The following is a 17,828-nucleotide window of genomic DNA, read 5'->3' on the forward strand; positions in this document are numbered from 1 at the left end:
TGGTGTCTGTGATGATTAAGATAACAATTACTCATGGTGACCTTTTTTTCCAACCACAACCAAACATGTCTCTGGAAATGAATCACTAAGGATGAAGCTGTATTTTTCTTCCTGCTTTGATTAATCAAAATTAATCTTACATTAGAGAACACTTTAGTAATGAATTTAAGCCACTGCTTAGAAGATAGTTGCTACTCATGTTTTCTTATTTATGTAATTAGGAGCAGAAAAAATAACTTTACCAGTAGTTCTCAACATTGGCTGCAAATTTAGAATCATTTAGAGAGCTTTAAAATATACTGATGCCTGGATTCCACGTAGGGAGATTCTGATTTAATTGGTCTGTGGCAGAAGTTCTCAAAATATGGTCTCAGACCTGCAGTAGCAACAGCAATTGGGAACTTGTTAGAAATGCAAATTTACAAGCTTCACTCCTGACTTAGCAGTCTGTGTTTTAAGAAGCATTTCAAGTAATTGTGAGTCAGTGTGTGTCAAACTTTAATGTGCATATAAATCTCCTGGAGAATCTTACATAAATACATATTTGGGTTCATGGTCTGGTATGGTGCCTGAGATGATTATTAACAAACTCCCATAGGACCCTAATGATGATGGTAGTTCACTATAAGTTGGATAACAAGGTTCTACAGGAAATCTAGACATTTGTACTTATAAAAACTTCCCAAGTTTTTTTTTTTTTTTTCTTTTTTTTTTTTTTTAAGATTTTCTACGTTTTATTTATTTTTGGGACAGAGAGAGACAGAGCATGAACGGGCGAGAGGCAGAGAGAGGGAGACACAGAATCGGAAACAGGCTCCAGGCTCTGAGCCATCAGCCCAGAGCCCGACGCGGGGCTCGAACTCACGGACCGCGAGATCGTGACCTGGCCGAAGTCGGACGCTCAACCGACTGCGCCACCCAGGCGCCCCGAAAAACTTCCCAAGTTTTTAAGATGAGAACTGCCAATAGCCCATGAAACTGACATGATCTTTCCCAGGTTATTTGCCCTTGACATTGGGGAGTCATGGAATAGCACTTACTCCTTATTCTCTTTAAAGTAATGGTCACTGACTGTAAGTTGCTTTTCAGTTGCCTAAGAATCCCAGTTGTGATGGTTTCATCCCTATTCCCAGAACAAATAATGAATATACTGATTTCTATGTTCCTCTTGTTCTTCTCCCCCACCCGCCTCCACCATCTTCTGCCTGACCCACCATCTTTCATGGTTTTCCTCTTCATTACCAGCTAATAATTGGCTAGTGGGATAGAGTAATCATTCCAGCATATTGGGAGAGAGTTAGGTCTCTTCCCTTTAAGGTAACATGGATCTTGAGACAATGCCCTAAGACCAATATGTTTAGAGAATTCTCTTCTCCTTTTAAACATTCTGACTGGGTGTGCTTATCTGTTTCAGTGTTACCAAGAAACATCTATGTTCTGACAATTTGAACTCCACATGCTCAGGTCAGATCTCTCTCTGTGAGCACTCATTTACTGGACATCTTTCCTTAGATTTATCCAAGTTGCCTCAAACTCATTGTGCTCCAAATAGAGCTCATTTTCTCCACCATATCTGTCTCTCTTCCTGTATTCTCTATCTCAGTGATAAGTAATGTGGGACTCATGTTTTACTCTTGTGTTTATTCTACTCCAAATGGAACTTTATGTTAGAATCTGTGGATTCTTTCGGTCTTGAATTCATCCACTTTTCCCCATAATGATAGCCACTACTCTGGTTCAGGTGGCCATGATATCTTCAACTGCAGTGCCCTGACTTACCTGTCTGCCTTCAGGCTACCTGTTTTCCATGTGGCTTCTAGAATGTTTATTCTTGTCATTTCTCATGCTTAAAATGCTTCTGTGACTCTCCATTGCTCTCAGAATTAAGTCTAAATTCCTTAATACGACTTAAAAATAATTAATAGGATTAAGATGTACAAACCTCCAGTTTTAAAATAAGTCACAAGGATAGAAAGTACAGCACAAGTAGTATAGTCAATAATATTGTAGGAACTTTGTATGGTGACAGATGATGATTACCCTTATCATGATGAGCGTTTTGTGATGTATATAATCACTAAATCACTACACTGTACACCTGAAACTAATATGTCAACTATACTTCAGTTTAGAAATAAATAAGAAGGGTCACCTGGGTGGCTCAGTCGGTTGAGCCTCTGACTTCTACTTAGGTTGTGATCTTGCAGTGCATGAGTTTGAGCCCCATGTCTGGCTTTGCTGCTGTCCGCACAGAGCCCTCTTGAGATCCTCTGTCCCCCCACTTTGGCCCTCCCCCTCTTGCGCTCTCACTCTCAAAAATAAATACTAAAAAAATAAATACAAATAAAAACAACTAAGTGAAAGTCATTAAGCCTTCAGTGCTTTGCTCACCTTTCCTGGAATTCTTTCCATCTTGATCAATGCATTTTCCATGTGCATTTTCTCTGTAAGCCTTTGGGTAGGTGATGCCTCTACTTAGTGTCTTTCTATTCTCCCATGCACCTAATCCTCACTCTCCTTTTTGGTAAGATACTGTGTGTGAACAGATGCCTTCCTTGACTCCAGCATTCTGAAGGCCTTACATACCCTTTTATTATGCTCACTGTTGTAGTGATCACACTGAACTTCATTTTCCTCCTGTTTATCTTCCTCAACAGTTTCTTAAGTGCAGGGACTGTCTTCTTCACTGTGTCCTTAGATTCAAGCCCAGTGTGTTCATTACAGTGTATCTTTAATAATAATTAATAAACAAAATTTCCAGTAATTTCCTTTCCAGAAGAAAGGAGCTTACCATGGCAAATCAGTGAGAGAGCAGTTTCCAGGTATTTGGAACTGTTAGAAATACACAAATCACATTATATGGAGTGGCTTCTCTGTTCATCACAGTTGTCATCTTATTATAGAGGAATATTTGAGAACATGTCCTAAAGTAAGGGGAGGAAGAGTCTAGGTAGGTTGAATGGCATATTTTCTTCTTCCACGGTATGATAATTCTAAAAAGGACCTTAGTTAGCAACTGTGTTATTTATATGCTTACAGCAGTTATTTATTCATTTTTTTTTTATGTTCCATTTTCTTCCAGAACCAGATGGAGATTCTGGTTTAACTGACAAAATTCTGTATTCTGAATTCTCACCTTTTTGTTGTTGTTGTTTGTTTACTGGTTCTTGGGTTGTTTGTGGTACATTGCCCAGTATACACTTACTTAGTATTAGGGCAGAGGAGAATAAAACTCATTCAGGTTACAGAGCCAACACTTTCCTTTAGTGAGTGATGAACCTATGCCATTGTAAAAGATCTACAGATCTGTGGCATCTCCTTTTCCAGGGAGCTGTAATTGCAAACTTTGAAGGAAATGCCAGGTTTAAAAAGATTATAGTCCATTTCCTGTACATGTATTTGCTTAAAGTAATTTTGTAACATAATGCCAAGTTTAGTGAATATACAGTGAATGAGGATTGGTGAGACACTTGGGCCTAGCATCCCCAGGGCCTTCTGTCAGTCAGTATTTCACTAGAATTCTGTGCCCCAGCGGCCATCTGGCTTTCACTGCTTCTTCTGATGTCTGTTTTCTCAGATAGTCTTTAGCGAATCTGCAGAGCACAGTTTTGGTGGTGACTTCCATGTGGAGGGTTGATGGTCCCTCTCTAGGCCATATCGCAGTACAAATTAATGTCACTGTCTTATAGGGGGAGCCTGGCACACTGAGAGCCCCTGGGGTGTTTTTCCCCAGGCTCTTGCTCCCTGATTTGGGAACTAGATGCGGTTATTCTTCCGGGCTTTTCCTTACACACTTAGACCTGGGATTTGCCCTCCAATCCATTTCTTCCTTCTACATCTCTGTTTATGTAAATGATTTCTTTCAGGGTTCACCTCAAGTTTTATTTTCTCCTACACTTAGGGCATAGGTCATAGTTTTGAAATGCTTTGCTATTCTTCATACTGTGTGGCACTCTCTCAAATTATTTCACGTTCCTTTCACTTTGTATGTAAAAGGATGGTCTAGTGTAGCCTATAACTCAATTTGAAGCCATTTAAGTGCCATGCTTTGTTTGAAATGATACATCAAACTCTTTGTACTGTATTTCCCACTGTCTTATCTGAAAACCAGGTTAGCACAGGCAAGTCCTGGGGTTATTAGAACATTCTCCTGACATTTTCTCTGGCTTTCAAAATTACTTGATAGGGATTTTCTGTTTTGTGGGGATTATGCCTCTCTGACTCTCATTAAGTAGTTAATCTTCCTCTCACCCAGTATGGGACTGTGAAAAGAAAATCAGAAAATGAAATTGGAAGATTAGAGGTCAGAAGAAACTGGTTAGCTTCTTTGTTTCTTTAATTCCCGGTTGCAGGTAAAGAATATGATCAATTACATTTCTCTGAGCTTGATCTGCACTTTCTTCAACTTAATACCATCAGCACCTAGTTAGTATCAGTGCCTGGCATGTGAAAAATGCCTTCACTAAATAGGCTGATCACATTATGGAGGACAGCTATAAAAAAAAATTAGCAACCTCATAATAAAGTAGAAATAACATCAGTAGCCTCCCTGCCAACTGGTCACTGTACACAGCACTGATTCTCTTTGGTCTTCTGAAAGCAGTAAATGGAGAGGGGAGCCTGGATGGCTCAGTTGATTAAGCATCTGACTTCAGCTTCAGTTCTTGAGTTCCAGCCCTGCGTCAGGCTCTCTGCTGTCAGCACAGAGTCCACTTTGGATCTGTTCTCTGCCACTTCCCCACTTGTGCATGTGCACTCTCTTTTAAAAATAAATAAACATTAAAAAAAGAAGAATGATGTAGAAATATTTACATGGTAAATAAGTAGAAGATGACAGTAATTTGTTTATTTTTAGAGAGACAGTGGGAATGCTAGTAGGGAAGGGGGGGAGGGAGCGGGGGAGAGAGAGAGAGAGAGAGAGAGAGAGAGAGAGAGTCTTAAGCAGGCTCCATGCTCAGCACACAGCCCAGTGGATGGATGTGGGACTTGATCCCACAACCCTGGAATCATGACCCAAGCCAAAATCAAGAGTTGGATCCTCAGCCAACTGAGCCACCCAGTCACCCCAAAGATGACATTTTAAATCAAAGTCCAGAGTTACTGTTTTGGAGTTGCATGTAAGGTCTGCATGGTTAAGTGGAGGCCCCATTGAGAGAATCTCTACTTGTTATTTCCAATGGCTTTACTCTGTCATTAGAAAGATTAAAAGAAATCTTCACTGGATTAGAATCCTAGGTGACCTTCTTCGGGAAATAACGCTCTGGGCCCATGACATGTAGAAACGTTTTGCATGTTAGTGACGTTGACTTCTGTCTTCTGTTTTCCCCTGGCACTTACCTTGTTTATCTGAAATAAAATTGATTAAAATGACCCATAATAAGGAAAAGTAAGTTATAAGAATAGACATAAAGATAAAAAATGTAGTATGAGCTTTAAAAATAATCTGGGTTGTATAGTCATGATTATGAAACATTATTCTGGTCTGAATGAAGCATACTGTCCAGCTTCTATACTTGATGTTTATTACTAATACCTTTCAACATTTGTAAACTAAGAGATGATATGCCAGTGAGTTCTCTTGGCCCTGCCTTCCTGTTTATGTTATAAATTTTTTTTTTTAACATTTATTTGTTTTTGAGACAGAGAGAGAGCATGAACAGGGGAGGGGCAGAGAGAGAGGGAGACACAGAATCTGAAACAGGCTCCAGGCTCTGAGCTGTCAGCACAGAGCCCGACGTGGAGCTCGAACTCACAGACCGTGAGATCATGACCTGAGCCGAAGTCGTATGCTTAACCGACCGAGCCACCCAGGCGCCCCCCTGTTTATGTTATAAGTTAGGGTCCTAAATTACAGTCATTGTTTTGTGGTTTTTTTTTTTTTTTTTTTGCCCTTTTGTTACAATTAAAAAACTATCTCAATAATCACATCTGTGGTTATTATTTTTGCAGTGATCTTTCGGAGATGAGACTGCTTATTTTCCCATCTCCAGACCAGCTTCTCAGCCTTACTTCCCTCTCTTGGTTGTGGTATATTTGATCTTCAAGTCATGAAAATGATAAATCTCAGCTTCATCTTAGTCTGTCTCCTCTGTCTCTGAGCTACTGACTCATGGTAATTTCCTTTTGGCATGTGTTTTACTTCTGGACCCTGTGTCTAGCCTCACTTCATTCAGTTTCTCAGATAATAACCTTTTACCTAATCACCAACCCTTTGGTCTCTCCTGCTTTATTTCATTTCCTCCACTGTCATAAGACAAATAGCAGTTGTGCTATTTTTGTGATCAAAATCTGCTATAGCTCCCTATTACCTTCAAAAATATAATAAAAATTTGGAGACTGTTCATTGGAAAACGTTGCATTGTTGATAATGGCAACACATTAGAAACAACATAAATGTTCAACAACGGGGGCTCATTAAACAAAACATAATTTAAACCTTATGGTGAAATTTATTTGACCATTAGAGGTGTTGGTTTTGAAGAATATTTAATGTGTGTGAAATGTAGCAGAGCATAATATTGAATATACCATCATAAATATGAAATACAAAAAAATATTTTTGTTTATATAGATGTTTTCCTTTTTGGCCACATTTTTCACATTTTCTATAATGAATGTTCATTGTTTTTATAATCAGAAAAACTTTCTCTAACAGTCAGGATGTGGAAGGGAACTTAGGAATTATTTAGTTTAGTTGTTTTTAATATATTTTTGGACCATAGACCTCATTGAGGATCTGATGAATGATAAGGAACTTTTCTCAGAAAAATGAACATCTGACCACAGACAAAAATTTTGTCATATAATTTTGGCGGGATTTTAGATCACAGATTAAGAAAAATTTTAAAGTACAATTTTCTCATTGAGGAGAAAATGCAGGGTAAAGATTGGCCAACTCTCCCATAGGGGAATTGTAGGAAGAGTCCAGACTAGATCTTGGGTTTTTAGCATTTGCCCTGAAACTGAGTTCTCCAGAGACTTGGGATCGCATTACAAGTATCCTTCCAGTTATATGCTTCTTATGGATGCTCTGGAAGGCTGTGAGGCACCAGACCATACTTGAAGAAGTTCTCCTTTACATCTGTGGAGAGACTTCAGCGTGGTTGTGGTTGCTGCTGTTCAAGGGAGTGGCTCCCCTGCTCCTCCTCCCTGTGAGACAAGGTTTTATTACACCAAGGAGAATAGCTTCTGAGTCATTGATGACTCCTAGAAGTAAGCATATATAATGTATGTCTGGGAACAGACCTTTTAGATACCTTTTACTTTCTTATTCCTGCCCTCCCGGCCATACTTTATGATTTTATTGTGTGCACGGTTGATAGGCATTTGCTTTGACAATGTTTGTTTTCTTCTCCTATCTGGCAGTTTCCTTTATGTGAGCTTGAGCATGTTAATGACGGCAGGGCAGGACACGACCTCTGCGCTTGGGTCATTCATTGTGGTGGATGCCATAGTAGTGCCCTGCCTGGTGCCTGAATGGTCGGCAAAGTACAAGGCTAGAAAAATCTCTCTTTCCCTGGCTTTGGGCAATTCTTTCTTCGCAAAACCTTCAGCTAGGCAGTGAGGAGAAAACACTACCAGTACGAGCAACACATTCAGTAGAGCCTGCCTTTCAACTGGGAATGAAGGGAGAGGTGCCCTTACTTTGTCAGAAAGCCCTGAAGGGCCCTGATAAATCTTGCCACAGACAGCAGATTTTGTAGATAAAGGAGGAGTATTTTCTTTGGTGCAATAAATCTGCAGACATAGATCTAGAAACAGTTGTCTGATAATTTTTTGCAAGTTGTTAAGCCCTCTACAATCTAATCTCTGCAGAGAGCCTTGAATCAAAATAGAGGTTGGAATCCCTGCATTGAACAAAGCAGTGGTATAAAAGGTAAGAGAACATAAACATTTTTTAGTACTTCTGAGTACCAGGACTGGGAAAGGTACTTTCACAGTTATTGTAACATTTACTGCTGGGGAAATGCTGTCGTGTACCTGGTGCTATCCTTATTTTATACATGGGGAAACTGAGGCTCAAAGGGTAAATGTTCTGTCCCAGGGCACGCAGCTGAGAGGCTAAGCTGAGTGTATCTGCTTCCAGCTCAAGTTCTTTTTCCTGTAGAATAAGTAGCCCATATGGTGGCATATTGTTTTGGAGTGTCCTAATTTTCTTTTATGTGTATGTATATTTGAAATATTTTTATTTATGTACTGTAGTCTCATTAAGGGGTGCCTGGGTGGCTCAGTGGGTTGAACAGCTGACTCTTGATCTGGGCTCAGGTCATGATCTCACAGTTTTGTGAAATCAAGCCCCACATTGGGCTCTGTGCGGACAGAGTGAAGCCTGCTTGGGATTCTCTGTGTCCTTCTCTCTCTGCCCTTCCCCTGCTCTCTCCCCCACTCAAAATAAATAAATAAACTTAAAAAAAAATACAAGTTAGGAAATAAAGGGGCACCTGGGTGGCTTACTTGGTTAAACATCTGACTTTGGCTCAGGTGATGATGTCATGGGTGGTGAGTTTGAGCCCTACCTTGGGCTCTCTACTGTCAGCACAGAGTCCACTTCGGATCCTCTGTCTCCCTCTTTCTCTGCCTCTCTCTCTCTCTCTCTCTCTCTCTCAAAAATAGATAAGCATTAAAAAAAGCAAAGAAAAAAACCCAGAAAGGCATAAGCATACACCTGTGCATGCATACACCCAATAGTCCTATCCTGTCCACTGCTACCTGGTAGCTGCCTGGTAGGATAATGGGCCTTGATAAAGGTTTCCTTTCTTCTCTCTGTTAATACACTCTTAGGTTTATTTTTCCCAGGCCTTTCCCCCAAGCAAATTCCTGATGTTATTATAATTAAAATGTATATAATTACATTAATTAGTTAATTCGTAATTGTTAATTAATGTAATCAGTTAATTATTTTTTGCCAACTGCTTCATTCTGTCACCTAGTTGAGTGATGTTCTTCAGCTGTCATTTCAATACAAACTTTCTGGTGGTAGGAGATGCAGGAAGAATGAAGCAGCCCCTGGGTAGTCTGGGCAGAAACCAAAGGGGTCATGATAATACTGTAGGCTTTTCTTCAGTCCTCTTGGTGGCTTCTAAAGGAAAAGGGTCAGGACATTATCATTTGGCCGACAGCACAGAAGAACAGAGGGATGATTTTTGGGTAGGCACGGAATACAAGATCAAATGCGTCCGGTGACTTTGTATTTCTGCTTCACCGAGAATCCTAAGAAGACGGGTAAGTGTGACTTTCACAGCCCTTCGTTTTACCCTCTTAGAAATGAAGTTTTAAGTTTATTGAGTTAGGTTGTGTATGTATAAGACTGGGCCAGGGTAAGAGAGGGAGGCCTGATGCGGGTAGCTGGCACATCGTGTGGATGCTGTCATAGTTCAGCAATAGAAACCTGGAGGCAGCTGGGTCTCTCGCCCTTCCCACAAGCCCCGCCGTGAGTATCCTCCCCATACAGGTTGCCTGAGGGTGAATGTGCAGCAGCCTCGGAATCTGCCCATGGTGTGGGGTGCAGAGTAAGAAAGGGGAACAAATTAGAAATACAGAGGCTATCTGGAGGCTGACCTTTTTCTTCGACAGAACCTTGAGATTTCTAGACTCTTGAACTTTAGGATTTCCTTCCTTAACAAATCTTACGAAAAAGTAGTCTGATTCCACTTTCTGTATCTCTTGAAACTGCTTTCACAGGGTTTTCCATTAGCCTGCTGTGGGGAAGCAAACTGCACTGTTTGCAAGAGATGTTAATGTCTCTAAATAGTTTGTTTTTTTTTTTTTTTTTGTCTTTCTTCCCTCCGTTTACTGATGTTAACATTGTGTTCAAGGCAGTAGCGTCTGCTCCAGTTGGAGCGTCAACAGTCGGCTCAACCCTTGAAACATCTGCCTGTTCTTCCTGTCGCATGTAGCGCCCCACTTCCTGCCTTCTGCTACTTCTCAGCAAGCCTGGTTAGGCAAAGCACCCATCCTCCTGTGTCTGTGTGCAGCTGCTTGTGCCAAGCTGTCGGCTCTCTCAGGAGAGACCAGCATTCTCTGAATTTCTGTGCCTTCGTGATGTTCACTGATGTGAGTGGGGCTTTGTGTCTTTACTAACTTGAAGTGAATGCAGTTGTCAGAGAAGCTGCTTCAGCAAGCCCCTTACCCTCCTCTGCCATCCCAGCACTCAGCTTGGAAAGGTGGCATGGTGTCCCAGAACAAGGGTAGCATTTGGTGAGGAGCAGTGTGTTAGCACTGGACCTGAGAAACAGGTCTCATAGGGTGGCTCCTGAGACCCATCATTTGCCTGGGCTGGGTTGCCGTGTCAGGGAAGGAGGAGTGGAAGAAAACAGAGAGGCTTTCCCAGGGAACATTAGTAATCCCAGGGTTGGACCTTGGGCTGTCTTATGTGCACCTGTGTGATAAAGTTCACTATTATGTCCTGCCTTGGCCTGTGGTAAAACTGGCCCTAATCGCAAGTTCCCTTTCCTATTGTGCTCCTGTGGATAAGGCACTCTGGCCAAACGAGTTTTCTTATCACATGAACCGAGCACAAAGTCGGCTTCACCTTGAGTGGTGGGCTTTAGTTCCCTGCCAGCTTATGGAGTTTTTCAAACATGCCAGTCCCATCCTCTTGTGGCATCATCATCCTATTGTCATGACTGTTACTACAAAACCTGTCTCCCATAGCCTCTGCTTGTTCTCTCTGTTCCTGAGTGAACCCCCGTGTGGCCTTGTGTGGCAAGCAGTGGCCGGCCCTGGGCTATGAGCAAATATGCCTAGAGAACTGTTGTGGGTCTCAGGTGCTCAGTATTGGGTGTTATGTGTTCAGTGCTCCCCGTATCCTGAGGGTGGAAGCCTCACCCTCACCAGTGGAGGGAAGGAGAGGTGATCAGAATACCAGAATGCACTGTGCCTGTTATTTTCATTCTTGGAATGTATCAGGTGTGTTTCCACTTTCCAGCTGTTTGCCCTCTTCTCTGTAAACTACACAGAACAGGGAACCTGTCTGTAATTGTCGTCACTAGACCCGTGGTGTCTAGCGCAGTGATGCCTGGCCCTGAGCATGTACTTGATAAATAATTGTTGAATAAAAGAGTGAGTGCATTTGAAGGCCCCTTTCTAGGTGAGGAACACAGTATATGTTCTCTCTCTCCAGCTATTGAGTTTAAACAATCTATCAAGTTCCATGATGCAGGACGGAGTAGGGGTGTGAGCCAAGTGCCCAGTTCCCTGCTAACTTTTCCAAGTTCCTCCAACCTCACAGGTATCCCAGTAAAGGGAAGGATGGATCCTGAAGACATAACCCACATCCCTAGTTTAAAGTCAGTGTCAGATGGATGTGCTTTTGTTGATACAGACTTTGCTCAATGTTGCTGATTTGGCAACCAGCTTTACTTTCCACCTTCTGAGGCATCTTGTTCCATTTGCCTAATGAAGTTGAAAGGAATTTAGTGCCTGTCTCTCTGAATTTCATTTTGTCTGGGCTCTCTTCTCCAATTTTAATTTGTTCATGGAGCAAGCTGGTGCCCATAAATGAGAGAGGATGGGGGTGGCTTGAAGAGCATTCATTCCAGCGCTTTTGTGATTTCTTTAGCTTAGGTACCATCTTGTTTTGTACTGAGGTCAAATTAGCACACAGAATTATCTCAGGCAGATGAGGACAGAACCATCTCTGGGAGAATTTGGCCTCTCTCATACTTGGAGAAATCTATCCTTGATTACCCTTTGGTTGTTTTCATGAAGATCTGAGCTTGGGGGAATCTGAATATCTTTTAGACCCTCAGTCTTATTTTGTGGGGCTTATCTTTAGTGCGTTTCCGCTTCTGAAAATTTCCCCATGTTTTATCCATCCTTCTCAATGTAAGTCTCACCTTTAAAAAATTAAACTCCTATCTATTCTCCTCTGGGGAGTCTTTCCTGCATTTATCTCTTTGTTTCCCTTTGAGAACACCCCAGGTTTTTGAGTTTATTATTTTTCACATGTGGTAGCACCTAGGTTGTCAATTTTGTTCATTTTTGCCTTCCAAAGCCAAGGACTTGGAGGCATTTCCTTTTCCTTTCAGAGTGCTTTACACAGCGCTACTCTGGTCATAGGCTTTGTCAAGATTTGCTGCCTGATGGTGTGATAGTAGGAAGCAAGTAGGGATGCTTCCATGAGGGTGGGGGTCGTTCATCAGGAGACAAGACAGCAAAACTGGTGTGAGTTGTGTGACGTCACAGTAAATGGATTCACAAGGCATCCTGTGCTCTGTATGTTGAAGCAGTGGAAACGCCATGAAGAATTTTCTTCCAAGAGCAGTTTGGCCAGGTAGCTTCCCAGATGTTGCTAAATTCTGTTGTAGCTGTTTTGTGGGGCTCACGTTAACGTGTCTCCCAGTGCTAGTGGAGACGACGCTGGAGGTATTACTCTTCTTGTCGTTTGTTCTTTGCCTGCATTTATAATCTGCTCTTGCAACATTACTTCTCTCACTTATGGAAACGGGCTTAGCAGTTGGGGGTGCGGTGAGTTAGAACTTACACAGAGCATGTGGTCACTGTTGCCTCGGGTGAGAAGGAGCAAAGGAAAAGAGGAGCAGGGAGGATGAGCCAAATCATTATTTTAGTGTTTTGATTTCCAGTAAGGCAGTAGATGTTAAAGGTGTTTCCCTGCCAGTTACCCTAAAACATCTGCCTTAGAGATTTAGTAAAACTCTCTCTGTGGGGTGATTGGTTCTGAACTTCATTAACAGCGGCTTGGTCGCTTGAATGAAGTGGGTGTAGCACAGGTGGGTTAGCACAGAGGCAACACCTCTGTGTTAGCAAGCAAACCCACCTCAGCAACCAGCGCTAATTGGCTCCCCGGGGAAGTCCCAAGAGAAGCTGTCAATCACCATGCCTGGTTTTTTGTTTATAATTTGTTGTGATTTCTCCTCTCCTGCTCCTTCTCCACCCTCATCCAGACTGTCTCTCCTTGTGCAAATAACAAATGGTAGTCCCGGAGTACAAAAAATTAGAAAGTCGAGGTGCATCTTACTTTGATTCCAACTGCATTTTGTCTCTACATTGTATTCTCCCCAGGGTTATCTTACAGAATGAGAGGTGAGACTTATCTCTATGCCACCTTCCCCTCATTACCCCTGTTAGTTTGAAATAACACCCTATCTTCTGGGAGGGATGCTCTCTCAGGTGCATCTGACAAAGCTAAGAAGTACTGTTGAAATCTAAGTGTACAATGTAAGTGCATTTTAGAAGGTGATTTCTGGTTTTACTAATGTGACTTGCATTCTACTCTGCTGAACACTGGAGATGATCCTAGAGTCTTTGATATTTTTGTTAAATCATTATATTTTAAGATTAAATCACAGGACAAGGAAACCCTTCTATTTCTGTAGGATATTAGATTTAAAATAAAAAATGGCTTCCTGTGGTCCAAGGACTCTTCTGATAAGAAGATAATGATCATAGTAGGTACAATTACTAAACACTTCACCTGTGAGGGACTACCATGATCCTGACTTTATAGGAAGCAATTGAGGGTCATGGGTCAAGGTCCCACAGTAGGTGAATGTCAGGGTGTGTGACCCAGAAAGGAGAGTCAGGATTTGACATTGGGTATCCCTGACTCCAAAAGCCTGTACTCTTAGAAGCTGCACTGTGCTGCCCCTTTACCTGTCCAAAGTCTTTTAGCCCCACTTCGAAATAATTGAAATTAGTTATTAGACCAGGTGTTCTTTCCTTTGTTTGAAGGTCAGAACCATCTCAGTTGTAGTTAGCTAACCATTCTTCAATTGTGCTATTTCATGTTGTGTGTTCAGGCCCATAATGAGTTAGTATTGTTGCTCTATACAGGTGATGATGAGCTTTGTGGATAGTGATGGTAGATCACATGAACCTTAGCATGCATATTTCCCCGCTTTGTTTCTTGCGCTAAGAAGGAAGGTTAGTGAGGGGTCCAAAGAGCTTTGTGGAGCAGTCTATTCCAGGATTATGCAGACGGAGTTGAAGTTCTGTCTCCCACCCAGTGACAGGGCATGATTAGCACCAAGAGGACACAGGGAGAACTTAAGCTTTTTCTGGTGAGTGTGTGATATTGGCAGTAGGTTGGGGGGAATTCAAAGGAATAACCACTTGTGGAAACATTTTTATGTATTTCCTGCACACATGGGGCCCCAAAACTTGTCTATTTCTTCTTATTATGTACTTAATTTAAGATATTTTTCTTTTGGCTTGTGCTTACGAGAGGATTTAAGCTTGATCAATGCAAGTTAATTTTTAAAGGATCATCAAAACCTCTAAACCTGCGGCATTATCCTTAGGTTGTAAGTGTTAAACTCAGTCCACCCCCTTGTTTCATAAAGAGCAAAATTAATCTGGAGACCTTTAGAGCTAATTAATTTGGATAAGCCAAAATCTTACATATTCTTATTTTAAATAAGAGGGATTTTAGTGCTGTAGTTCTTTTCATATTGTTCTAAAGTAAAGTTAAATTGAATAGAAAGGTAGACAGGTTAGTTACACATTGAAACTCCTCTAAAGCCTTCTCAGTATAATTTCCTTTTAGCAGTTGATTATACAGAGAGACTTAGGGAAGGGTACATGGGAGAAAATGAATTGGGTTAAACCTTCCTGGATTCTGACTTGGAGTATAAAAATTGGTTCTGAAAATCAAAGTTTAGAACATTAACTGGAGCACCACTTCTCTAATGTACCTTGGTCAGCAGTTACCATGCCAGGATTCAGGGTTGTTTCTATTTGATGAAGAAATGGGATACAAAAATGCACATGTAATTTAAATCATACTTTAGCCACAATTTTTACCTTCTTTTGTTGTATCCTAGATCCCCAAAATAAATCTCTCTTGGAAAGAACTCAGTATAATAACTTGTTTCCAGTCTTCTTCCATTTTCATGTCTCCCCATAGGATAGACAGAGGTGCCAGCCTCTGACTCACAGCCTGTCTTGAAAGATTGGCAATGACTTTGAAATTTTATCAAGTCCATCTCTTTTCCTTTAGGCAGGATTGTGTTTGTATCTTTCCCAGTGGATGATAATCTGTCCTATTTTTTTAATGAACTTCCAGTGTGGAGGGCACCAGCCTCTCAGGAACTCATTGTGAAGGTAGATAGTTTTCAGGGAAGAATTCTGTTATTGTTGATTTTTGTTGTTCATCGCCTCCTCTGGGATGATCAACTTTGTAGGAACAGAGTTGCATCCATATAAAGTCATTGTCTCTGGAGCTTAAACAGAGTAACAGAGAACTTTACTACCCTAGAGAACAACTAGTCTGATCCCTTCACTGTGACTGGTGTCTCCTTCACATTGAGAATGCAGGCTTTTCTCTTTTTTTTTTTATAATTTTTTTTTTAACGTTTATTTATTTTTTTGGGACAGAGAGAGACAGAGCATGAACGGGGGAGGGGCAGAGAGAGAGGGAGACACAGAATCAGAAACAGGCTCCAGGCTCTGAGCCATCAGCCCAGAGCCCGACGCGGGGCTCGAAATCACGGACCGCGAGATCGTGACCTGGCTGAAGTCGGACGCTTAACCGACTGCGCCACCCAGGCGCCCCTCTCTTTTAAATTCATGTTGTATTGTTGACTTCTTTGCTCTTTAGACCTTCCCAGTTTTTGCCAACTCTGTGTATTGGTAGTGTTTCTCTGCTCTCTGCTAACATTTTGCTGTTATTGTCCTCAATACCTAAAATTTGTGAATGCTATTGTTGTCTGTGATGTCTAGGCCATAGGATTAGCAGGGGAATGACTCCAAGTTATGGGCTCCAGCCCTGTTTCTGCCACAGCTACCAGTATGACTTGGGGTGAGTAACTTTACTAAGTATGTTTGAGTTTCATTTCATCACTGTTAAATGTGTGGCTGGTTTAGAGCAGTTTCTCAGTGAGTTTTCCAAGGAATGTTGATATATACAATGTAAGAAATGGTCCAGTTTTTTTTTTTTCTTTTCTTTTTTTTTTTTTTTAATTTTTTTTTCAACGTCCATTCTTTTTTGGGACAGAGAGAGACAGAGCATGAACGGGGGAGGGGCAGAGAGAGAGGGAGACACAGAATCGGAAACAGGCTCCAGGCTCCGAGCCATCAGCCCAGAGCCCGACGCGGGGCTCGAACTCACGGACCGCGAGATCGTGACCTGGCTGATGTCGGACGCTTAACCGACTGCGCCACCCAGGCGCCCCAATGGTCCAGTTTTTAAATAGGTGGTGGTGATGCTCATGGTGATGGTGCCGGGGTGAGCACAAGATTAAACTTCCTCAAACAGATTTTTTTTTTTTACTGGAAGACTTGAGTCTTTAAAAAAGTACATTGTTAATCATCAAATCTTCAGAAGAGGTTTCCTAAATTTATCCAGTTATGATGCCTTTCTTCTCCTTTAGTACTACATTCATGTCATCTGCTTTGGGCCAGGTTCAAAGTACTCCCTTTACTACTCATCCTAAAAGGGGAATAAAACTGCCAGAAGAGTGTTCAGGGCTCTCTAGTTTATGCATTCTGTGGTTCCACTTTTGCTTCATGAGCTGTATGAGGGGAGGGGTCTTTTCTTATTCATCCTGTATAAAGAGGGTCTAGTTTAGTGCTTGGTGCCTACAAGATATTTAATAACTGTGCTGATATTTAAACTGTTGATAAATGGGAGAAACTGCCTTGAAAATTTTTGAGCTGCTTGTCACAGAAATTGTTATTAGAGACTGGATTTTTGAAATGAGTGGAATTTGTAGCCAAGATGATACGTAAGATCAGGAATTTATGAGAGTTTCCTATGGTTATAAATACAGTATCACAATAACATTACTCATAGATAACCTCCAATAGGTTAGAAAAGGACAAAGTATAGCTTTGTAGGCAGTTTTTATTGGTAAATTCCTTTCCTTGGTTTGAATAAAGTTTTTGATCACCTCGAGTCCAGATTCCTCCTGGGCGCATGGAATTACTAATCTGGAAGTCCAGATTAGCAATACATAAAGAGGGACAAGACCCCAAGAAATTTACTTCATCTGTGATCTTGTACAATGCCACTGTGTCGTTAGGAATTTCATTCACTAAATTTAGGATGAGTTTGTGTTTCTGTTTTGCTATTCCATTACTCTGCTGTATTTCTTACAAGTTTTTGGAGAGCTCAATATATGTCTCATATGCATATATCTCTCCTTTGATACATAGTGTTTTATGATTACAGGAAGAACTCAGTAAATATTTTCTGGGAAAATTAATAGATGAATATGGTGGCTTTGACATTTTTCCAATTTATCATCGAAAGTTAGATAGTAAATATGATGAATTTATGCTTAGCAGAAGTTCAAGCATTGAAAATAGGGAAAAACAGGAAAAAATTACCTATCATTCCACTGCCAGAGAATAACTACCATTAAGACTTCAGATTATTTCCTTCTACACATACTGTATACAGAGGAATTTTTCATATAGAGTTACAATTGTGTCATATATATAATTTTGTGTCCTGTTTTTTTTCACTTGAAATGATACAAAGTGTTGATCAACATTAGATGTACTATTTTATATGTAAGAAATATTTCACAAGAAGAATTAAAAAACCATAGAAGTCCCAGGTGACATGATTTTCACAAATAAAATTTTCACATTTTTCGTGTATGGGTTTCTTAAGCATTCATTCTTTTATAAATATTTCTAATTAGGCTTTTTCTCCATTTTATTTGTATTGAATTATTTTGCTATATGAAAGGGCTGTGGTAAGCATTTTGGGCGTGAGCCCTTTCTTGGTTTTCCTTGTGAACATTTTCAAAACATAATGTAACTATTTGTGAACTGCTTTTCAAAAATTTATACTGTTATTTCTTCTCTCTACCTACCAGTGTACCAACATTCTCAACTCATTGCAATTTCACCAAGAATGA

The 17,828-nt window shown here is 40.9% G+C and overlaps 1 protein-coding gene across 5 annotated transcripts in view; it reads left to right on the forward strand.

Annotated features, from left to right (window-relative positions):
• PDE4D (phosphodiesterase 4D) overlaps positions 1 to 17,828 on the forward strand; it is a 1,391,688-nt gene that overhangs the window by 200,135 nt on the left and 1,173,725 nt on the right. Inside the window, exon 1 of one of the 5 annotated variants that reach the window (XM_086700373.1) lies at positions 9,938 to 10,053. The exons of the other annotated variants lie outside the window; for them this stretch is intronic. The gene's annotated coding sequence lies outside the window, so the exon portion shown is untranslated. Of the gene's footprint in view, positions 1 to 9,937; positions 10,054 to 17,828 lie in introns of those variants that run through there. 5 annotated transcript variants of the gene reach the window in all.

The sequence above is a fragment of the Puma concolor genome, chromosome A1 (assembly GCF_028749965.1).
Source record: "Puma concolor isolate L17-30 chromosome A1, mPumCon1.1.hap2, whole genome shotgun sequence".
NCBI lineage: Eukaryota > Metazoa > Chordata > Mammalia > Carnivora > Felidae > Puma > Puma concolor.